The sequence below is a fragment of the Pongo pygmaeus genome, chromosome 9, assembly GCF_028885625.2.
Source record: "Pongo pygmaeus isolate AG05252 chromosome 9, NHGRI_mPonPyg2-v2.0_pri, whole genome shotgun sequence".
NCBI classification, from domain to species: domain Eukaryota; kingdom Metazoa; phylum Chordata; class Mammalia; order Primates; family Hominidae; genus Pongo; species Pongo pygmaeus.
In genome coordinates this window covers 41,833,793-41,859,417 of record NC_072382.2, presented here as the reverse complement: position 1 = coordinate 41,859,417, position 25,625 = coordinate 41,833,793, and the positions used below count along the sequence as shown (strand labels likewise).

Sequence of the window (25,625 nt, the reverse complement as noted above, 5' to 3'; positions counted from 1 at the left end):
ACAAATATTTATCATCACTGTCTCAGTTCATTTTATGTTGCTATAAGAGGATACTTGAAGCTGTGTAACTTATAAAGAAACAAGGTTTATTTGGCTCATGATTCTGGTAGCTGAAAAGTCCAAGATTGGGCAATTCCATCTGGTGGGGGCCTCACCTTGCTTCTAGTCATGGTGAAAAGCAGAAAGGAAGCAGAGTTGTGCTAAGAGATGACATGGAAAAAGAGAAAGCAAGTGAGATAGAACTAAGAAAACCATACATTTTTTAACAACACACTCTGAAGAGAACTAATCCATTCCCAGGAAACAAAGAGCTTATTCCATAGAAGAACATTAATCTATCAATAATTTTTTCCCACAATCAAAACACTTTTTTTTTGCATAAGAATATCAATTTATTTATTTTCCTACAGGTAATTTTTCTATGGCTTCAACATTTTCTCTTCAAAATTGAAAGAAAAACATCCCAAAGTTTAGAACTGGATCACTTGTCCCTTTCTCTTCTTATCTCCTCCCAGTTTAAAATGCTTGTATCTCTTAATGGTTAGCATCCTCTTGGATCTGCAGTTAGACTCAACACATTCCAGCCTTAGCACAATCTTCTTTGTGGTCTTAGCCTTCTTCTGGAAAATTGGCTTTGTCTGCCTACCATAGCCACTCTGCTTCTGATCATAGCGCCTCTTTCCCTGGGCATACAAAGAATCCTTGCCCTTCTTATACTATGTCACTTTGTGAGGTTGATGCTTGCCGCAAGCATCAACCACAAGAAGGTTATTTGGGTTTTAGGTACATTGACCACCTTTGCATCAGAGCTGTTCTGTCTGTATGATGAAAACGAGAAAAGCCATCTGAGACCCTCGCCTCACGCAGCTCTCGCCTAACAGGAAAAGGTCAAAACACTTTCTATTAGGCTCCACCTCCTGAATGCTGTCACATTGGAGATCAAATTTCAACATAAGTTTTGTAGGAACAAACATAGCAATTACTTCCTATGGATATTTCAGTGTGTCAAGTAGTACTGATAAAGCAGTCAGTAAGATATATACTGCCCAAACTGCATAGATTTCATGAACTAAATAAAAGCATAGTATTTTTTAAATTTTACATTTCAATTATGAGCAGTGTTACAAAGGGAAAATACCATGTTATAATCAAAGGGTAATATTGGAGACTCACCAAATACGTATAGTAGCCATAGCCAGGGAATCATTCTTTGAAGTAAAATTTTAGCTTAACTTTGAAGAATGAATAAAAATGTATTCGCTAAAAAGAGAAGAGAAAGGTAGGCAGAACAATGCTTCTGAAAGCCTTGCATCAGGAAAGAGCATTTGTTCTCTGGAATCACCTGTAGTTGAGAAACTATGGAAAAGTGTTGGACATTCATTAGATTTTAGCTACTTAACTAAAAGACTACTCTTGACTCTTGCTAAGGTTTTGGTTTTTATAGCACATTCATAGTACATCGTATCTAGGCATCCCAAAGTTTTAAACTTTCTTTATCTAAACTAACACCATCCTTCTCTTTCTAATTTTTTTTCATTTATCATGCATTCTCTATTTCTACTCAATTCTCCAAATCATGTAGTTTCTAACCTTTTTTTGAACATTATGCCTATTTTCTGTAGATTTTATTTCCATTGATAATTCAGTGCATTCCTTTGTTACCCTGATCTGTTCTATTATTGGTTTGTTTAATAGCCCCTGTTTTCAGACCAGTTTTAGGTTCATAGTAAAACTGAACGGAAAGTACACAGAGTTTCCATTTATCTTCTGCCCCCACACACTCACAACCTCTTCTACTATCAACATGCCTCAGCACTGTGGTAGTAATACATATTTTGGCATCGATGAATCAATATTAACACATCATTATCACCCGAAGTTTATGGTTTATATTAGAGTTCATTCTTAGTGTTATGTATTCCATGGGTTTCCACAAATATGTAATGATGTAACATGTATCCATCATTACAGTATCATAGAGAATAGTTTCATTGCCCTAAAAAGACTTAGTGCTCTGCCCACCCACTGCTGCCACATCATGTTAACAAGAGCTCAAATCAAGTCATACCCATATCTTGGAAAATCCGAGGGCTCCTCATGAATTTTTCACTTAACTACATGCTGTGAAGTTCAGTCTTTGAATTCCTTGCTAACCCTTGTAGCATCATATTCCATGACTATTCTACCCTATACTAAAGCCAGTCAAACTGGCTGACTTGTTCCTGGATCACTTTACTTATGTTTTTGTTCATGCTGTTTCCTTTATCTGAAATGCCCTTCTTCAATGTTTTCCATAATAATTCCAAAGTCCACCACTCCTTAAATAATCATATCAAAGATATTGATTTTGTTGGTGTCTTTTCTTATTATTACAAATAAATTTGTTACCTATTATTTCAGTCTAAATACAACACTGCTTACAAACATTTTACAATCAGAGTCTCCGTTGTAGGGTAGTGATTTATCTAAATAATTAGAAAGTATATACTGAGCACAAAGACAAACCTTACCTATCTTTGTATCCTCCAACAATACTATCTCAGTACCCTGGATTGGTGGTTTTGTTAAACTAAAGTTATAGTTCCAAAACATTAAAGAAATTCACTTGCAAGGCAAAAGAAATTTAAATTTCCAATTTAATTTTGTATATATTTAGAGAAAAGATACAAAAAAGACGAAAAGCAAGAGCACTGTGAAAGATAGGAAATGCTAAAAAGAGAAAATAAGTGAGGTAGAAAAGTTTAGTTCCTTTTTAGAGTACATTATTATTTTTATTATTATTTATTTCAATAGTGTTTTGGGAAACAGGTGGTGTTTGGTTACATGAATAAGTACTTTAGTGGTGATTTCTGAGATTTTGGTGCACCCATCACCCAAGCAGTGTACACTGTACCCAATGTGTAGTCTTTTGTCCCTCACTCCCCAGCACCCTTTCCCCGAGTCCCCAAAATCCATTATATCAATCTTATGCCTTGTGTTCTCATAGCTTAGCTCCCAAATATGAGTGAGAACATGATGTTTGGTTTTCCATTCCTGAGTTACTTCACTTAGAATAATAGTCTCCAGTTCCATCCAGGTTGCTGCAAATGCCATTATTCCATTCCTTTTTATGGCTGAGTAGTATTCCATGGTATACATATACCATGCTATCTTTACCCACTTGTTGATTGATGGGCACTTGGGCTGGTTCCATATTTTTGCAATTGCTAATTATGCTGCTATAAACATGCATGAGCAAGTTATCTTTTTTGTATAATGACTTCTTTTCCTCTGGGTAAATATCTAGTAGTGGGATTGCTGGATCAAATGGTAGATCTACTTTTAGTTCTTTAAGTAATCTCCACACTGTTTTCCACAGTGGTTGTACTAGTTTACATCCCTACCAACAGTGTAGAAGTGCTCCCTTTTCACCATATCAACAATTATTATTTTTGATCATTTGATTATGTCCGGTTTTGCAAGAGCAAGATGGTATCACATTGTGGTTTTGATTTGCATTTCCCTGATCATTAGTGATATTCAGCATTTTTTCATGTTTGTTGGCCGTCTGTATATCTTCTTTTCAGAACTGTGTATTCATGTTCTTAGCCCACTTTTGATGGATTATTTTTTTTTCTTGCTGATTTGTTTGAGTTCCTTGTAGATTCTGGACATTAGTCCTTTGTCGGAGGTACAGATTGTGAAAATTGTCTCCCACTATATGGGTTATCTGTTTACTCTGCTGATTATTTCTTTTGCTCTGTAGCTTTTTAGTTTAATTAAGTCCCATCTATTTATCTTTGTTTGTTTGTTGTTGTTGTTGTTTTGCATTTGTTTTTGGGTTCTTAGTTGATATTGTTTAGTTGTGTCCCCACCCAAATGTCATCTTGAATTCCCACGTGTTGTGGGAGGGACCCAGTGGGAGGTAACTGAATCATGGGTAACTTTCCTGTGTTATTCTTGTGAAAGTGAGTAAGTCTCATGAGATCTGATGGAATTATAAAGCTCCCCTTTATAAGCCCATTGATGGGTTTATAAGAGAGCTCTCCTCTCTTTACCCACCTCCATCCATGTAAGACATGACTTGCTCCTCCTTGCCTTCCTCCATGATTGTGAGGCCTCCTCAGCCAAGTGAACTGTAAGTCCAATTTTCTTTTGTAAATTGCCCAATTTTGGATATGTCTTTATCAGCAGCATGAAAATGGACAAATACAGTAAATTGGTACCAGTAGAGTGGAGCACTGGTGAAAAGATACCTGAAAATGTGGAAGCAACTTTGAATTTTCACCTCTTGTGGGAAAGACCTGATAAGAGGTACTTGAATCATGGGGGCAGGTCTTTCCCATGCTATTCTTATGATAGTATATAAGTATCAGGAGATCTGATGAGTTTCTAAAGGGGAGTTTCCCTGCACAGCCTCTCCTCTCTTTGCCTGCTACCATCCATATAAGACATGACTTGCTTCTCCTTGCCTTCCACCATAATTGTGAGGCCTCCCCAGCTACATGGAACTGTAAGTCCATATCATATAGCCAAAATATCCACTGTTCAATAAAAAAATTATTTAAAACAAGAATCTGAACAATATCTTTGGGATATATATTATGGAGAGTTCATATGCTTGACACAAAAACACAATCCATAAAACAAAAAATTGATAAATTGAACTTCATCAAAATTTAAAACTTTTATTCTCTGAAAAACCCTATTAAGAGTGGATGAGAAGACAAGCTAAAGTCTGACAGAAAATATTTGCAAGCCACATATTTCAGTGAATACTGCTATATAAAATACAGACCACTCAAAACTCAACTGTAAAGACCCAAACCATCCAAACCATCCATTTGAAAATGGGCAAAAGGCAAGAACAGATCTTTTGAGGAATATAGAGATGGCTAACAAGCACATGAAAAGGTGTTAAACACCTTTAGCCGTCTATGAAATGCAAATTAAAACTATAAAGAGATATGATTGCATACTTATCACAGTAGCTAAGATAACAATTAAAAAAGAAACATAAGGCCAATACCAAATACTGGCAAGGATATGAAGAAATTTAAACACACATGTAATGTTGGTGGTAGTGTAAGATGAAAACCACTTTGGAAAAATATTTGGTAGTTTCTTAAACACCTATACCTGCAATTTCCATGTGACTAATCAGTCACACTCTTCAGCATTTATCTCAGAGAAATAAAAACATATACTTGTACAAAATCCTGTCCATGAATGGTCACAGCAATTTTATTTATAATTGCCAAAAACTGGAAACAGCCCAGATGTCCTTCAATGGATAAATGGTTAAACAAACCATGGCACATTCATACCATGGAATACCAGTCAGCTCTAAGTAGGAATGAACTACTGATACACAACTTGAATGGACATTGAAAGAATTACGTTAAATAGAAAAAAAGGAAGGTCAATCTCAAAAGGCTACATCTGTTTCCACTTATATAACCTTCATAAAATAAGATTTTAGCAATGAGGTAGTGATTAGTGGTTGCCAGGCATTAAGTACTAGGAAGGGTAAGTTTGGGAAAAAAAAAAAAAAAAACAAGTGCATACAGCCCTAAAAGGCCAAGGTGAGGAATTCTTACGATGATGGCAATGTTCTATACTTTGTGTCAATTTCATAGCCTTGCTGTGATAGTATACTATAGTTTTCCAAGTTGTTACCATTGAGGCATATTGGTTAAAGCATACATGAGATCTCTGTATTATTTCTTATACCTGCATGTGAATCTATAATTATCTCTACATTTAACAATTTAATATAAAAGCATCAAAACAAAACAAGAAAAACAACAACAAAAACCACCATACCAAATTGAGAAGGAACAATTTTCTATGTAGCACCTTTAACAGCACAATTTCTCAGCTCTTTATACAAGGGATCCTCATATGTTAGGTTTGCACTTGGCCCCACAAATTATGTAGCTGGTAATATTTAAGGAAGATGTGTTTGTGTTTTATCCTACTTTTCTTAAACTTCCAAAAAATGTGTAAGACTGTAAGACTGCTAACTGTGACACCTTAGAAGGGATTTGATGTCGGCTATGTCTATCTTAAAGGATTTTCAGTTTCTGTTTTAGGTTTAAAGAGTAATCCTGCTCCAAATTGCAGTATTCTCCCCAATTCATTCACTTTCTTTTTCCTTCAGATGTCTTTCTCTCTCTCTCTCTGTCTCTCTCTCTCTCTTTCTCTCTGTCTGTCTTGTCTCCTTTCCCATCACCAGGTTCCACAATTCCATTCTGAGTCATTTCACTAACACACCATGTAGAGGTTCTCTTTCTAACCATTCCCCAGGAAATTGCTGTCTCTTCTGTTTCTACTTCCAAGAATCTATACCTTCTAACATAGAAAATGTTCAATATTCAGAGCTTACAAAAGCAAATATGCTTAAGGGACAAAATGAGCAATGAAACTGAATGAAATGAGCTGTGAATAAGAAGGAAGCTATCAGTAGGGATTATGTTGAATCTCCTTGCAAAGCTGGGGTCAGCAGTCTTTATCTCTATTTGACTGTAAGGTGGTATCGCCCAGGAGGATTTTTACAATATACTGATCCAGAAACAATTCAGGAACAACTAAATGAGAATCGTTGTTATTAGAGTCAGGGCATAGTATTTTTTTAAAGTTATCCAAGAGAGCAGATGCGCAGGTAAGGTTAGAAAATCATAATCAATTGTTCTTAAATGTAAATGAGCATAAGAACTACCTGAAAGGGTTTTATAAATGAAGACTACCCTGACAATTTCTCAGGAAATTCTAAGTGAAAAAAATGTAATTCTCAGAAACCCTCATTTTAGCAATGCCTCCCCACTATTACACATGCTGGGTCATTTAGATTCAAAGGGTTTATCGATGAAAATCTCAGATTCACTGTTTGAGATTTTAAACACATCTTTTCTAGCATAATATTGAATAAGTATTCTGCATTACCCTACTCTGATATATTTGCATTTTAATGAGGTTAAAGTTCTAATAAGCCTCCTAAATGGTGGGTATATAGGTGGAGATGATAGACTGTAATATGAGTTTTGATAGTGGGTAGATGGACTGATCTTAGCTCTTTTAATTGTTATGTAACTATATGTATATAAGGTATGCTCTATTCTCAGGTTGTGAGACTCATCAAAAAGCTGGTATGAGGCTGGGCAGAGTGGCTCATGCCTGTAATCCCAGTACTTTGGGAGGCTGAGGCGGGCAGATCCCTTGAGGTCAGGATTTCGAGACCAGCCTGGTTAATACGGCAAAACCCTATCTCTACTAAAAACCCAAAAATTAGCCAGGTGTGGTGGCAGGTGCCTGTAATTCCAGCTACTTGGGAGGCTGAGGCAGGAGAATCGCTTGAACCCGGGAAGCGAAGGTTTCATTGAGCTGAGATTGTGCCACTGCACTCCAGCCTGGGCAACAGAGCAAGACTCCACCTCAAAAAAAAAAAAAAAAAAGAAAAAAAGAAAAAAAAGCTGTTATGAGATACAAATCTTGTATAACCTTATCAAGAGAATCATTTATCACTTACCTAATGCTTTAAGAAACAAAATTAAGTTCAGGAGGAAGATGGTATCTCCTGGGCAGGGTCATAGATGGCCTTCTTGTTTTGTATTGAGTACAACAGAGCAGCATGTTCAGATTGGCTCTTACGTGAATAAAAAGCATAATAGGGTAAGAGGAACCACCAGGCATCTGGAACATGGGCAAATGCAGCACTTAAGTGTCTGTTCTTTCCCAGGTATATTGCTGGATATCATATTTAATTTCCTTTTATCATCAGACAACCATAAAAGAAATCCCACTTTATTTTTCGAAGATACAAGGAAACTCAACTTCAAAGTTTCCTTAAGCAATATGCTCAAGGTCACAAGTGTGATATTAACTGCAATCATAACAGTCCTAATAACACTATAACCCTCACATACTGAGGCATTATTCTGTTCAGCATTTTGTTTTACACAAACTGTCTCTTCTGTGCCTCACAACAACCCCAGTACGTCCTGTGAGAAAATAGATACATAAAGAGATTAAGAAATGTGCCTAAAGCCTCGTATTAGAAAACTCTGCTGGGAGCTGAACATGGGAGTCTGTCTCCGGAGCCTCGTTACTAATTCCCTGCCTTAATCACAAAGCAGAGTTTGCATTTTTCTACAAGGCAAGGAAACCAAAGCTGTATTCATGACAAAGTAATAGGGACCACAGAGATTACAGGCAGAGAGAAACAGTTAGTGAATAAATGGAAATTTTCTTGCATTTCCACTTGCTCAGTGCTAACTCACAGTGGTTAAGCTACAAAAATACTCAATGGAATCAAAGTATAGTGGAAAAACGAGATTGGGAGGAAAAAAAGATCTCGTATTATTGTTTTGAGTGGGTGCTTTTGTGAATATTTTTTCTATTTTTGCTTATATTTTATGTTATTTTTTGAGGGGGGTAGTATTTGGAGGGGCTGTAATAAGAGAATGTATTACCAAATAATAAAAAGCAACTGAATCGGATGTTTTCAGGCACTGAAATGCTGGTGAAGAGGGTGACAACAATGTGATGTTAGAGAAACCTGTTCAACTCTAGGATTCTATAACCATCAGAAACTCAATGAACAGCAGTAGAAACACACCTGATCACTTAGTGAAAAAATGGTTGCTTTTGATTCTGAGTGGAAGTACAGGACGCATCTGGTCCCCATTTCAAATTACAACTATCATGGGTGTTTTTCCTCAAGATGTTCAACTGTCCTGATCACCTTCAATTTACACAAGTCAATTAATAAATGTATTTACGAAGTTTCAATATGAGAAAAATATCCTTGACCAGAAAAAAATAAATAAACAAAACAACCCTATTCGTGGGTAGGTGACTACACTGGGTACTTTCTCCTGTGAGAGAAGCATACCTGAGTTCTCAGTGGATAAAGAAGAAAGCGAGTCACCAGACCAATTACTCACACCTGAGATGGATTTATGTGGGGAGAACACTTGGCCTGGTACTCAAGAAGACATAAATTTTACTCCTGCTTTTGCTAATTCCTAATTGTGTTATCTTAGCAAGTAGCTTTGATATTCTAAATTTATCTCCATCTATAGAATACAAAAGAACGGTTCTCAAACTTTTTGGTACTTTAAAATTCCACAACATATTTTTTAAAACCGTATATGCAGATTCCATTCATTCCTTTTAGGATGTGGGCAGGCCTCGAGTAAGACACAGGAATCTAAAACATCTTAAGAAATAAACTTCGATTATTCTTCTATTAAAGTTTTATGTTCATACTTTAAGAAACTGACACTGATGTCTTTCAAGATCATAACAATGATTATATGCATCACAGTTATTAAATATTTCTCATAAAAATTGTAGTCTGAAATGTTAATGTCAAAGATTTGTGAACCAAGGACACAGTCCCTAGGTTGCTGTCAGGGATCACGTTTATTCATAGATACCTTCCCAGGTTCTCAGGCTCCCTGTACCCTCTTCAAGGAATATAAGAATTAGCATTGGTCCTTTGATTCGTTTTAATAGATGTAGAAAATTTGAAATGGCTCATCAAGACCTTAGAGATATATTAAATTTTCAGTTCAAAATATGTTTAAATTATTTTAGAATGACTTGGTATTCTCAGCAGTTTTGCTTAAATGACAACATTGAAGTCAAACGAGAGAAAAAAATACATATACCTTTTCCCATCTCATTTCCTCCAGCTTGTAAATGTGCCTGATATTGTTTTATAGCATATCTACAATTAAACAAATTATGCATTTTATTTTAATTTAAGGATTAAGATTCAGTACTCTATTTAAATGAGTTTTGCAATGTTTCGAACTCATAGAGGTAAAAACCATTTAATTTGTCGTAATGCACTGAGGAAATGAAAAGCAACAATGCCTTTTGCTTTGCTTAGCACAGGGAGCCCTACTCAGTTTTCTGTTGTTGCACTTGCTTGCCTGTCCTTGACTAAGGGGAGTTTATTCAACAGAATGGCATTGTCTAGGGACAATGGGAGGAAAAAATGTGTAGAAAGTCTTACAGATGAGAAATGTCTGCCAGCCTTTTCAAGTTAGAACTGAACTTTGGCAAAGATTTGTGAAATCCTTGCTTGTTATTTTCCATGTTTGTTGTGTGATATTTGCAGGCTTGAATTAACCGTTAACAGACATTTTGTTAAAAAATAAATTTTAAAAAACTGTAGGCTATTCATGCCTTGGTGAGCTGGACAGAGACCACATACCATTGTTACTTGGACAACATTTCATCATACCATCTGAACAAGTTGGCTTCATATACAGCATTCTTATAAATGGCATTTTTCAATAAGCAGGCTTACCTCCAGATATTATAAAACTGAATGTGTAACTTCCAAGGTCTTTGAATCAATTGGCTGTTTTCTCACTGGGTATCTGTCATATAATACCTGAATTTAGAGTATGTCATAATATTACTCTAATTTTATTTTTGTATTGGTAATTAGGGTTAATTTATTAATTTGAGGAAATAAAATGGGAAATATAAACCACATTAAAATGTATAGTCAGAAGATGGCCAAAACAACTATGTACAAATACAGTACAAAGCTATATTTAATCCATAACTCTGTGAATGCTCACACCCTAAACCCCACCACCATACTCATGATGGCTGCCTTCTTTGTGTCTCTGGAGAATTTCCTTTATAGCAGTACTAGAGCCAGTGTCACAGCGTATGTGGTTACTTGTATAGGATTTACTTAGTTACTTTTTAAGACTTCTCTTTTTGCATTAGATGGTTAGCAATTCATCATCAGTTAGCATGCCCATATTGTATTAATTTTACCACCTACCAAAATATTTGCTTGTAACATATATTCAGTAATATTTGTTGACCATAATTACACAATTTTCAAGTTAGATGGCATTGTAGATTGTAATACAGTTAACTCTTTCACTTGAGATGAGGAATTACTATTCAAAGAGGAATCCAATTTGCCTATGTTTACCTGAATGCAGTGGCGGGATCTCGGCTCACTGCAACCTCCACCTCCCATGTTCAAGCAATTCTCATGCCTCAGCCTCCTGAGTACCTGGGATTACAGGCGCCTGCCACCACATCCAGCTAATTTCTTTTGTATTTTGCTAGAGATGGGGTTTCACCGTGTTGCCCAGGCTGGTCTCAAACTCTTGCGCTCAGACAATCCACCTGCCTTGGCCTCCCAAAGTGCTAGGATTACAGGCATGAGCCAATGCACGCGGCCTAGCAGTTGATTTATATCAGAATCCACATGGCTTGTACTGTCTCTGCGTATAACACTCATACAGTTCTACAACTGGGTTTAGTCATTGTTTGGGTAAGCGTGTAGTATTCCATCTTGTGAATTTTTATCTTTTTCTCTATTTATTGCCAATTTCTGGCTTTTTCTGAATAGTAACACTGAATTAAATCATTTTAATGTGAAAATTCCATTTGGTACAAGTGCTAATATTGAAGAAAAACTTGCTCAAAATGCAAATGTATTTCTAAGCAAGCTGGTTCTTGATTATGGTTATGTCCCTTTGGAATATTCTAAATAGGATGTTTGTTTCTGGTCTTCAACATTTCTCATCTCTTAATTAAATGAGATGGGGGGATTGGAGTGGCTGGATTTTTTAATTTCATTTTGTTTTTCCTTGTTATATATATTTTCTGTGTACTAGAACTACTGGTTGCTTAATTATACATCTGACTTAACTATCTTGAGGTATTTAAATATGTTTGAGAGGTGGCATAAGAAATTAAACTGGTCTCTTTTATAATGTAGAACAAAGCAATAAATACAAAAACAAGATAAGAGCAATGGACAGAGAGAATTGAAGCAAATTCAGATGGCTTTGTGATAACAAATTGAATAACCACTTCATCTTTTTTATTAAAAAAAACAAAATGATTTGTTCTGAAATTAAAACATAGTTATAAATACATTTTAAAAAATAAGAAAATGCACCTTCTAAAGTATCCAAGAGGGCAAGGTACTTGAGTGAAGACATTTTTTTCTTGCTGTGAATCATATAAAATGAGAGAGAGAGAAAGAGATGAACCACCACGAGCTCAGAGGAAAAACGATAGCAAATACTTCGATAATGTTAAGATAACGTGAAGACAGCAATCAGTATGCTGGCATCAGGGATTGTAAAAAATACAACAAATGTCACCATTTCTCTTATATACATTAACTATTATAAAAGAAATTTTCATGGAAGAGAAGAGATGCTGGGGAGGGGTAGGAGGAAAAAAACTAAACTTAATTAAGCACCTACCATGTGCAAAACTCTTCATATAAGGAAACAACACATGTTTTTTGTTTGTTTAAGCCTTCTAACACCCTTTTAAGTGAATAATATTTTGTTTGCTTTACAGTTGAGGAATTATATTTCCAATGAGATGACACAACTTTTTCCAATCTACACAGCAAATGTTAAAGGATTTCTAACCTGAAATGGCCTAACACACCTCTTTGTATTATACTATGTTACCTATAAAGAGATGAGAAATTATTAATATCATTGTTGAGCAACTGTATTTACTTCCTGAGTTGTGTTGCACATGTCATCACATTTTACTGTGGTATCAACATTAAGAATAAGTGTCATTTAGCTCAACTTATAAATGAGAAAAAGGTTAAGTCTGTGTTTCCCAAACACTGATTGACAGAAGGGTGTTGCTTGTGGTAAAATTTTCCACATTTCGTATATGTATTATAGAAAACAAGGCATTAAAAAATACATATAATGATAACATAGTGATTTTTCTCCCTGTGTTTTGAGAGTTAAGACATTCTTTCCTTCTCATTTTTGAAATACTGGTAAAAAGATAGGAATTGTTACTGATTATACTTACTGTTTTAATGTAAACTTTTAAAGTTAGCAGTTATAATATTTATTATTCCTTTTTATTTTATTCTGTATTCATTAACACATAATTGCAAAGAGAAATGGAAAAGGTTTTTTTAATTAGATATAGGTATAAAATTTTAAAATTATAGGCTTTATTTGGCATTTTATGGAAAAGCAAGAGATCTTTAAAACACCAATGAAACAATCAAGAGAACCATATTTCAAATTTTATGATAGAAACAATTGTACTAGCTCTCATATATTTTTCCAAATGCAATTTTACTCTTATTGGAGAAATGAGCACTTACTTTTCAATCTTTCTTTATTCCAGTATCAAACTTTCAAAACCTAGTAGGCTATTGTATTTCTTATCCTTTCACTTTTTACAGGATGGCTTGAGAATAGAAAATTTTCTAATCTATATTAAAATTTCTTTTAAAGAAATAAGACATGTCTCTGTAAAACTGAATGACTCAGGAAAGACCTAGACCTCACAAAATCTATCAAAATATAAAAATAAAACCTTTTTAAACTTCTACAACTATTATACTTGCCTCATAAAGTGTCACTGTATTTCACCCTTGCACCTATAGTCTGTACACCACAAAAAGGCCATAACAGCTCATTTAAAACATAGATCGTGGAACCTCTCCCCTAAAATGTTCTTATGGCTTCTAATTTGATACAATATTCTCATCATGGTCCCTTTGTTGCCCAGGCTGGAGTGCAGTGGCAAGATCTCAGCTCACTGCAACCTCTGCCTCCCAGGCTCAAGCTATTCTGCTGCCGCAGCCTCCCCAGTAGCCGAGATTACAGGCACGCACCACCACACCCAGCTAATTTTTGTATTTTTAGTAGAGATGGGGTTTCTCCATGTTGTCCGGGTTGGTCTCGAATTCCTGACCTCAAGTGACCCGCCAGCCTCACCCTCCCAAAGTGCTGTGATTACAGGTGTGAGCCATGGCACCCAGTCCCTATTGTGCGTTTCTTGGCCTTATCTCCTACTACTCTACCAAAGTCTCACTCAGCAGCTTGTCTCTATGTCTGACACTCCCAAATACCTCCTCTCAGGGTCTTTCTATTCCTCTTTAGACTGCTAATCTGGGGTTGCAATGCCTTCAATATCAAATTTCTCACTTCTTGTTGGGCTTTTCTCAAATACCACCTTATCACAGAAGTGTATACTGATTATCTGATCTAAAATATCATCTCCACTCAGATGCCCCAATTCTATCATTTATCTCCATTTCTTTATTTGTTTTCCTAACATTTATTACTTCTTGATATTATTCCATACTGACCTGTGGCTATCTAAAATATCATCTCCTTTAAAGTAGAAATTTTATCTCTGATTTTCATGACTGCATATCCAAAATTTGGCACAAAGTAGGGGCTTAACAAAAAATGATGGAATTAATAAATGAAAAATTCACTTTCTCACTGGCCTCCTTCCTTCTTTGTCATAGCCCTGTAGTGAGAATTACACTGAAATTGGCTAAAAATGTTTTCTGTTTAAGCCCTGGCTCTGCCCTTTGTAGGCTAATTATGCTTGTGAACTAAGGAGAGTATTCAGTCTTCCTGAAATGAATGAGCCTTGCCTATCAACCAAGGAGAAAGACACTTGCCCTCCTTACCTCACAGGATTGCTATGAGGACAAAATGGGATAACAAAGGTAAAAATGCATTGTAAACTTCTAAGCACAGCTCTTAAGGGATAAAATTAGAAGACGTGTCTGATAGCTTGGTTTTAGATTTAGTTTAACATCTTGTTAATTTAAATACATAGTTTAATACACTGCATAATTTTACTTAGGAGCAGTGCTCTTTTTAATACCAATTTTCTGGGTACAATTGAGAATAATTTTTTTTAATGTAATTAATGGTCTATTTTGACATTTATATTCCAATGTATTTAACGATGTTTGTGTATACGTGAGTGCCCACACCAACTCTTCTTTAGATGTTTTTTTTGTTTGTTTCATGTCAGATACATCTAGTTTAATAACAAACTGATGTAGTTAAAAACTTAAGGTTACATGCCAGCAAAATAGAGAGTAAATTTTTGTTGCATGAAGGAGTGTTCAGACAAGCTGTGGGTTTTTGAGATAGATATTTAACATTTTCAGAACATGAGTGTTGACAATTTATTCTTTCCTTCCAAATCACCAGACAGAAGTATTAATAAAATGGACAAAATTAAATAGTCTGGCTACTTAAGAACTATAAATTATCCTAATGAGAATGATGCAAGGATTTGAAATAAAGATAGGTCAGTAAATAGACACTTATATAAATAGATAGATATTGACATAGAGACATATTAGATATATTTCACGTTACTATATTATTCATGCTACCCACATAAATAATTTAGGTGATACCCTAGTATAGAGGTGTTAGCTATGACATCTGCATCTGATTAATCAGAGGTTTGCAATACAAATATGGATTTTTGTGTCACATACTAGATTTACCACAAAATGTGTTCTTCAGCTAAATCCTAGGAAGCTGCTTTTTAATTATATACCCACAATAAACCACTGCACACTCAATTTTAAGGTACCAGCCATATATATATACACTATATATATATATACACACACACACTCTATATATACACTATATATAGTGTATATATAGTATATATAAATGTATATATAATATATTGTATATATAGTGTATATATAGTATATATAATATATAGTATATATAGTGTTTATATATAGTATATATAATATATAGTATATATAGTGTGTATATATAGTATATATAATATATAGTATATATAGTGTGTATATATAGTATATATAATATATAGTATATATAGTGTATATATAGTATATATAATATATAGTATAGATAGTGTATATATAGTATATATAATATATAGTATAGATAGTGTATATATAGTATATATAATATATAGTATATATACTATATAGTATATATAGTATATATAGTATATATAGTATATACAGTATATACAGTATATATAATATATAGTATATATAGTATATACAATATATAGTATATAGTATATATAGTATATATAGTATATAGTATATATAATATATAGTATAGATAGTGTATATATAGTATATATAATATATAGTATAGATAGTGTATATATAGTATATATAATATATAGTATAGATAGTGTATATATAGTATATATAATATATAGTATAGATAGTGTATATATAGTATATATAATATATAGTATAGATAGTGTATATATAGTATATAGTACATATAGTGTGTATATATAGTATTATATATCATGTATATATTATATATACTATATATATTTATATATAATATGTAGTATATATAAATTATATATAATATATATAAAATACTGCCTATGTAATCAGTATTTTTTGGTATTTTTCCTTTATATGAAGTCTGCCTTGTTATTCCCAATTTGTCTTGCTCCAAGTAAAAAGCAGTGGAATCACAAGCTTCTTAAAAAGAAGGTCTATTCACTCCCCAGTAATGGCAGTATTTTTTTTTTATTTTTTCAGCTAATATTAAAGCAAATTTGCTTTTTTCCTCATTCCTGTACTCTGTCTTTTATGTAGCAAACAGTATGCCAGAATGTGTCACCAAGTCTCCATATGGGCAACTTATATCCTCTTCCTACCTGAATGTATGATAATATTGAAAATAGTAATGGTCAATTATTAGATGATTATTTTTAGAATGATTGGAATGTAATCATTCTGATAGTCATCTAGTCAGCCTCCATGCAGAATGTCTGTGATATGATCTTTGTAGCAAAGATATTTTTTGGAATTTACTGTTTTCAGTTTTTTCTATGCTCTTGTAAATCATAATAAACTTTGATTTTATTTTCTCTTAAAAACTAAAGGTTTTGAATTTGACTTGTATTTGTAATGATTACAGACATCTAGGGACATCTCTTGGAGGTGGTAAGAAGAAGAAACTTGAGCCTTAATCATGAGAAAAGAGATATCAGACCATTAAAGTCTAATTGTCAAATGGCAAAATCATAATTCCATCCAAATATCAAATGTATACATATCAAAGATTTTATTCATTATCAATTTAAAAATGAAGATTAATATGTTACTAATAGTTCAAAGAGCACTTGGAAAGCTAAGTGTTTACAGAATTTTAAATTTTTTTAAATTTTTTATTTCAATAGAGTTTGGGGAACAGGTGGTATTTGGTTACATGAATAAATTCTTTAGTGGTAATTTATGAGATTTTGGTGCACCCCTCACCCAAGCAGTGTACACTTTATCCAATGGCTTCTTTCATCCCTCAGCCCCCTCCCACCCTTTCCCCAAGTCCCCAAAGTCCATTGTAGCGTTCTTATGCCTTTGTGTCTTCATACCTTAGCTCCCTCTTATAAGTGAGAACACACAATGTTTGATTCTCCATTTCTTCACTTAGAATAGTGGTGTTCAGTTCCATCCAAGTTGCTGTGAATGCCATTCTTTCATTAATTTTTATGACTGAGTAGTATTCCATGGTGTGTGCGTGTGTGTGTATCACATTTTCATATACACTCATTCATTGATGGGCATTTGGGCTGGTTCCGTATATTTGTGATTGCTAATTGTGCTGCTAGAAACATTCATGTGCAAGCACCCTTTTCGTATAATGACTTCTTATCCTCTGGGTAGATACCCATGAGTGGGGATGCTGGATCAAATGGCAGATCTACTTTTAGTTCTTTAAGGAATCTCCATACTGTTTTCCATAGTGGTCGTACTAGTTTATCTTCTCACAAACAGTATAAAACTGTTCCATTTTCACCACATCCACGCCAACATCTACTATTTTGGGATTTTTTTTTAATGGCCATTCTTGCAGAAGTGAGATGGTATCACATTTTGGTTTTGACTTGCATTTCCCTGATAATTAGTAATTTTGAGTACTTTTTCATACGTTTGTTGGCCATTTGTGTATCCTCTTTTGAGAATTGTCTATTCATGTCCTTAGCCCACTTTTTAAAGGGATTGTTTGCTTTTTTTCTTGCTGATTAGTTTGAGTTCCTTGTAGACTGTAGAGGTTAGTCCTTGGTCAGATGTATAGATTGTGAAGAATTTCTCCCACTCTGGGGGTTATAAATTCTTATTATTTCTTTTGTTGTGCAGAAGCTTTTTAGTTTAATTCAGTCACACCTATTTACCTGTTTTTTTGCATTTGCTTTTGGGTACTTGCTCATGAAGCCTTTGCCTAAGCCAATGTCTAAAAGGGTTTTCACAATGTTATCTTCTAGAATTTTTATGGTTTCAGATCTTAGATTTAAGTCTTTGATTCATCCTGAGTTGATTTTTGTGTAAGGTGATAGATGAGTATCCAGTTTCATTCTTCTAAATGTAGCTTTCCAATTATCCCAGCACCAATTGTTGAATAGAGTATCCTTTCCCTACTCTTTGTTTTTGTTTGCTTTGATGAAGATCAGTTGACTGTAAGTATTTAGCTTTATTTCTAGGTTCTCTATTCTGTTGCATTGATGTATATGCCTATTTTTATACCAGTACCATGCTGACTATGATATTATAATATAGTTTGAAGTCGGGTAATGTGATGCCTCCAAATTTGTTCTTTTTTCTTAGTCTTGCATTGGTTATGCAGGTTCTTTTTTGGTTCCATATGCATTTTGGGATTTTTTTTTATGTTCTCTGAAGAATGATGGTGGTATTTTGATGGGCATTGCATTGAATTTGTAGATTGCTTTTGGCAGTGTGGTCATTTTCACAATATTGATTCTACCCATCAATGTTTTCATTTGTTTGTGTTGTCTATGATTTCTTTCAGCAGTGTTGTGTAGTTTCCCTTGTTGCGGTCTTTCATCTCCTTCGTTAAGTATATTTCTAAGTATTTGTTTTGCAGTTATTATAAAAGGTATTGTGTTCTTGATTTGATTCTCAGCTTGGTCTCTGTTGGTGTATAGCAGAGCTACTAGTTGGTGTACGTTAATTATTGTATCCTTAAACTTTGCTGTATTTATTTACCTTTCATCCTCCTAAGGTCCTTTTGGATGAGTCTTTAGGGTTTTCTACATATATAATTATGTCATAAGCAAAAAGCAACAGCTTGACTTCCTCTTTACCAATTTGGAAGCCCTTTATTTATTTGTCTTGTCTGATTGCTCTGGCTAGGACTTCCAGTACTGATTGCACAGAAGTGGTAAAAGTGTGCATCCTTGCCTTGTTCCATTTATCAGGGGAACTGCTTTCAAATTTTCCCCATTTAGTATAATGTTGGCTGTGGCTTTGTCATAGACGGCTTTTATTACATTAAAGTATGTCCTTTGTATGCCAATTTGGTTGAGGGTTTTAATCATAAAGACCTGCTGGATTTTGTCAAATGCTTTTTCCGTGTCTATTGAGATGATCATGTGAATTTTTTAAAAATTCTATTTATATGGTGTATCCCATTTATTGACTTGTGAATGTTAAACCATCCCTACATCCCTGTTATGAAACCCACTTAATAATTGCAGATTATCTTTTTGATATGCTGTTGGATTCTGTTACCTCATATTTTGTTGAGAATGTTTGCATCTATGTTCGTCAGGGATATTGGTCCTTCATGTTTTTGTTGTTGTTATGGCCTTTCCTGGTTTGGGTATTAGGCTGATACTGGCTTCATAGAATGATATAGGGAGGATTTCTTCTTTCTCTCTCTTGTGGAATAGTGTCAATAAGATTGGTATCAATTCTTCTTTGAATGTCTGATAGAATTCAACTGTGAATCCATCTGATACTGTACTTTTATTCTTGGTAACATTTTAATTACCATTTCGATCTTGCTGTTTGTTATTGGTCTGTTCAGAGTTTCTGGTTCTTCCTGGTTTAATCTAGGAGGGTTGTGTGTTTTCAGGAATTTATGCATCTCCTCTAGGTTTTCTAGTTTATGCACATATAAAGGTGTTCATGGTAGCCTTGAACAATGTCCTGTATTTCTGTGGTATCGGTAGTAATATCTCTCATTTTGTTTCTAATTGAGCTTATTTGGATCTACTCTCTTCTTTTCTTGGTTAATCTCACTGATATTCTACTAATTATATTTATCTTTTCAAAGAACCAGCTCTTTGTTTAATTTATCTTTTGTATTTATTCCTTTCAATTTAATTTAGTTCTGCTCTAATCTCAATTACTTTTTATTACTTCTGCTGTTTTGGGTTTGGTTTGTTCTTATTTCGCTGGTTGTGTCATTATTATCATTCACTTAAAAGAATTTTTCACTTCCATCTTGATTTCATTGTTGACCAAGGATCATTCAGGAACAGGCTATTTAATTTCCATGTATTTGCATGGTTTTGAGGGTTCCTTTTAGAATTGATTTCCAATTTTATTCTACTCTAGTAGGAGAAGACACTTGATAAAATTTGGATTTTCTTAAATTTGTTGAGACTTGGTTTATGGCGTATCATATGGTCTATCTTGGAGAAAGTTTCATGTGCTGATGGATAGAATGTATGTTCTGCAATTGTTGGGTAGAATGTTCTGTAAATATCTGTTACATCAATTTGTTCCAAGGTATAGTTTAAGTCTATTGTTTCTTTATTGACTTTCTGTTTTGATGACCTGTCTACTGCTGTCAGTGGAGTATTGAAGTCCCCCACTATTATTTTGTTGCTGTCTATCTCATTTCTTAGGTCTAGTAGTAATTGCTCTATAAATTTGAAAGCTCACCTGTTAGGTGCATATATATTGAGGAATGTGATATTTTCCTGTTGGACTGGTCCTTTTATCATTATATAATGTCCCTCTTTGTATTTTTTAACTGCTGTTAGTTTAAAGTTTGTTTCAGCTTATATAGAATAGATACTGCTGCTCACTTTTGGCATCCATTGCATGGAATATTTTTTCCACATCTTTACCTTAAGTTTATGTGAGTCCTTATGTGTCAGGTGAGTCTCTTGAAGATACCAGATACTTGGTTACTGACTTCTTATTCACTGTGCCATTCTGCATCTTTTAAGTGGAGCGTTTAGGCCATTTATCTCCAATGTTAGTATTGAGACGTGAGTACTAATCTATTCATCGTGGTATTTGTTGCCTGAATACACTGTTTTATTTTTTTCATTGTGTTATAGTTTTATAGGACCAGTGAGATTTATACTTTAAGGAGATTCTATTTTGGGGTGTTTTGAGGATTTTTTTCAAGACTTAGAGCTCCTTTCAGCAATTTTTGTAGTGCTGGCTTGGTAATGGTTAATTTTCTCAGCACTTGTTTGCCTAAAAAGGTATCTTTCCTTCAATTATGAACCTTAGTTTGAGTGAATACAAAATTTTGGGCTGATAATTGTTTGTCTTAGGAGGCTAAAGACAGGACCCTAAACACTTCTAGCCTGTAGCATTTCCACTGAGAAATCTGCTATTAATCTGATAGTTTTTCCTTTATAGGTTAGCTGATGCTTTGGCCTTACAGCTTTTAAGATTCTTTCCTTTTGTCTTGACTTTAGATAACCTGACAATTTTTGTGATCAGTTTCCCAGGTGTTCTTATAACTTCTGATATTTCAATGTCTAGATCTCTAGCAAGGCTGAGGAAGTTTTCATCAATTATTCCCTCAAATATGTTTTCCAAACTTTTAGATTTCTCTTCTTCCTTGAAAAACCAGTTATTCATAGGTTTGGTCATTTAACATAATCCCAAACTTCTTGGAGGCTTTGTTTATTTTTCTTTATTCTTTTTTTTTCTGCCTTTGTCAGATTGGGTGTATTAGTTCATTTTCACCCTGCTGATATAGACATACCTGATACTGGGCATTTTTTTTTTTAAAGAGGTGCATTGCACTCACAGTTCCGTGTAGCTGGGGAGGCCTCACAATCATGGTAGAAGATGAAAGCTATGTCTCACATGGTGACAGACAAGAGAAGAGAGTTTGTGCAGGGAAACTCCCCTTTTTAAAACCATGAGATCTCGTGAGACTCATTCACTATTACAAGAACAGTGCCAAAAAATCTACCCCAGTAATTCAATCACCTAACACTGGGTTACTCCCACAACACATGAGAATCGTGGGAGTTACAACTCAAGATGAGATTCGGGTGGGGACACAGCCAAACCATATCATTCCACCACTGGCCCCTTCCAAATCTCATGTCCTCTCATTTCAAAACCAATCATGCCTTCCCAACAGTCTCCCAAGTCTTAATTCATTTCAGCATTAACTCAAAGTCTACAGCCCAACGTCTCACCTGAGACAAGGCAAGTCCCTGCCATCTATGAGCCTGTAAAATCAAAAGCAAGTTAGTTACTTCCTAGATACAGTGGTGGTACAGGCATTGGGTAAATACAACCATTCCAAATGGGAGAAATTCGCCAAAACAAAGGGGCTACAGTCCCCATGCAAATACAAAAACCAACAGGGCAGTCAAATATTAAAGCTCCAAAATGATCTCATGTGACTCCATGTCTCACACCCAGGTCATGCTAATGCATGAGGTAGGTTCCCATGGTCTTAGGCAGCTCTGGCCCTGTGAAAGGGTGTAGCCCTCCTCCTGGCTGCTTTCATGGGCTGGTATTGAGTTTCTGTGGTTTTTTCAGGTGCATAGTGCAAGCCGTCAGTGGATCTACCATTCTGGGATCTGGAGGATGGTGGCTCTCTTCTCATACCTCCACTAGGCAGTGCCCCAGTAGGGACTCTGCGTAGGGGCTCCAACCTTACATTTCTCTTCCACACTGCCCTAGCAGAGGTTGTCCATGAGGGCCCCACCCCTGCAGCAAACTTCTTCCTGAGCATCCAGGCATTTCCATACATCCTCTGAAATCTAGGCAGAGGTTTCCAAACCTCAGTTCTTCACTTCTGTGTACCTGCAAGCTCAACACCATGTGAAAGCTGCTAAAACATGGAGCTTCCACCCTCTGAAGAAACAGCCCAGGCTGTACATTGGCCCTTTTTAGTCAAGGCTAGAACAGCTGGGATGAAGGGAACAAAGTCTCTACACTCTACACAGCAGAGGGATCCTGGGCCCAGGCCACAAAACCATTTTTTCCCCCTAAACCTCCAGGTCTGTGATGGGAGTGGCTGCCGCAAAGGCCTCTGGCATGCCCTGAAGACATTTTCTTCATTGTCTTTGTAATTAACTTTTGACTCCTCATTACTTATGCAAATTTCTGTAGCTGGCTTGAATTTCTACTCAGAAAGTGGGATTTTTCTTTTCTATTGCATTGTCAGGCTGCAAATTTTCCAAACTTGTATGCTCTGTTTCTCTTTTAAAACTGAATGCTTTTAACAGCACCCAAATCACCTCTAGAATGCATTGCTACTTAGAAATTTCTTCTGTCAGATACCCTAAATCATCTCTCTCAAGTTCAAAGTTTCACAAATCTCTAGGACCATGGCAAAATGCCACCAGTCTCTTTGCTAAAACAGAAAAAGAGTTACCTTTGCACCAGTTCCCAACAAGTTCCTCATCTCCATCTGAGACCAGCTTAGACTGGATTTTATTATTCATATCATTATCAGCATTTTGGTCAAAGCCATTCAACAAGTCTCTAGGGACTTCTAAACTTTTCTACATTTTCCTGTCATCTTCTTCTGAGTCCTCCTAACTGTTCCAACCTCTGCTTGTTATGCAGTTCCAAAGTTGCTTCCACATTTTGGGGTATCTTTTCAGCAGTGCCACACTCTACTGTATTAGTCCATTTTCATGCTACTGATAAAGACATACTGCAAACTGGGCAATTTACACAAGAAAGAGATTTATTGGACTCACAGTTTCGAGTGGCTGGGGAGACCTCACAATCATAGTGGAAGATGGAAGGCATGTCTCACATGGCGGCAGACAGGAGAAGAGAGCTTGTGCAGGGAAACTTTCCTTTTTAAAATCATCAGATCTCATGAGACTCATTGACTAACACAAGAACAATGCAGGAAAGACCTGCCAACATAATTAAATCACCTTCCACCAGGTTCCTCCCATGACACTGGGAATTGTGGGAGTTACAATTCAAGATGAAGATTTGGGTGGGGACACAGACAAACTATATCATTGGGTTAATTAGAAAGTCTTGTTTTCAAGCTCTTAAGTTCTTTCTTCTGCTTGTTACATTTTATTTCTGAGACTTTCCTGTGCATTTTGCATTTTTCTAAGTGTGTCCTTCATTTCCTAAAGTTGTGATTTTTTTTTATCTATGCTATCTATTTCACTGGAGATTTTTCCTTTTATATCTTGTATTATTTTTATTTTATTTATTTAAGTTGGACTTCACATTTCTCTTTTGCCTCCTTGAGTGGTTTTATAATCTACCCTCTAAATTCTTTTTCTGGCAATTCAGATATTTTGTCTTGGTTTGGATCCATTGCTGGTGAGCTAGTGTGATATTTTGAGGGTGTTAAAGAACCTTGTTTTGTCATATTACCAGAACTGTTTTCCAGGTTCCTTCTCATTTGAGTAGACTATGTCAGAGGGAGGGTCTGGGACTCAAGTGCTGCTGTTCAGATTCTTTTGTCCCACGAGTGTGCTCCTGTGATGTGGTACTCTCCTGTTTCCCGTAGGGATGGGAAGTCCTGAGAGCTGAACTGCAGTGATTATTATCTCTTTACAGGATCTATCCACCCAGTGTAGCTACTGGGCTCTTGGCTTTTACTGGGGAGTGTCTTTAAAGAGTACTGTGATGTGATCCATCTTCAGATCTCTCAGCTGTGGACACTGGCACCTACTCTTGTGGAGGAAGCAGGTGAGTGAAGTGGACTCTCTTTTAAGTGTGCTGGTTTTGTGTTGGTTGACCTGGAACCAGGAGGTGATGCTTTCAAGAGTGCATCAGCTGTGATTGTATAGGGAGGATACAAGTTTGCCCTAGAGTTACCTTTGGATAAGTATTCAGGTTTTTCAGGCAGTGGCATGGCCATAGAGCTCCCAAGAAATTATGTCCTTTGTCTTCAGCTACCAGGGCGGGTAGAGAAGGACCATCTGGTGGGGGTAAAGTTAAGTGTGTCTGAGCTCAGACTCTCACTGGGCAGGACTTGCTGAAGCTGCTTTTGGGGTTGGGGGTGTGGTTCTCAGGCCAATGGAATTATGTGCCCGGGGAATTCTGGCTGTCTCTGCTGTGTCACACAGGTTACCAAGGATGTAGGGGAAAGCTGGCAGCCACAGGCTTCACCCAGGTACTGTGCAGCATGCAGCCCAAAATGCTGATCTCACTCTCATTGTGCCCCTGCAACAGCACCAAGTTTATTGCCAGGCAGCCAGTGAACAGGGCTGAGAACTTGACCCAGGCTACAAGCTTCCTACCAGAGAAAGAAGCTGACTCACAGTTCCTTGGCTGTCCCAGGGTGCCTGCAGTGGCAATCCACCGCCTTCAAAGGGTCTTTGGATTCTCTGGGCTTTCCTGATATGTTCCTGTGGTAGTTTTTGGAGATAAAGTTCATGATGTCGGTCTCCATACCCTGCTCTATCCCTCCAAGTTGGAGCTGAAAGACAGTCCTGTCTCCTATCTTGCATTTTTTCCCATTTATATATAGAAAATTTAACCAAGAAATGGTTTAGCATGTTGGCTTATGTACAAATATAGTTTTTGTCCAGCAGAGCCCAAAACCATAACTTTGAATGTTATCTGTTGTACCAGAAAGAAATTATTTGTATCTCTACTTGACAAAAATTAGCAAGTTTATACTTGTTTTTACAGAATTTTAAAATAGCCCAATCAATATAAATTATATCAAAATTGCAAGCCTGGCATTGCATTGGAAAAACGACAACAAAAAACACCCAGTAATCTCTTTGCCTATTTTTAAGTTACAGATAATTTTCCTGACAGGAGGAGGTAATTTTGTGGATCTTAAAGTTTATCTTCATCTAATTCAGTGTAAATT

General features: G+C 35.6%; 1 pseudogene; it reads right to left on the bottom strand.

The window, feature by feature from the left end:
- Nucleotides 1-470: 470 nt before the first annotated feature.
- LOC129008615 (large ribosomal subunit protein eL42-like) lies at nucleotides 471-25,181 on the bottom strand (annotated as a pseudogene).
- Nucleotides 25,182-25,625: the final 444 nt, after the last annotated feature.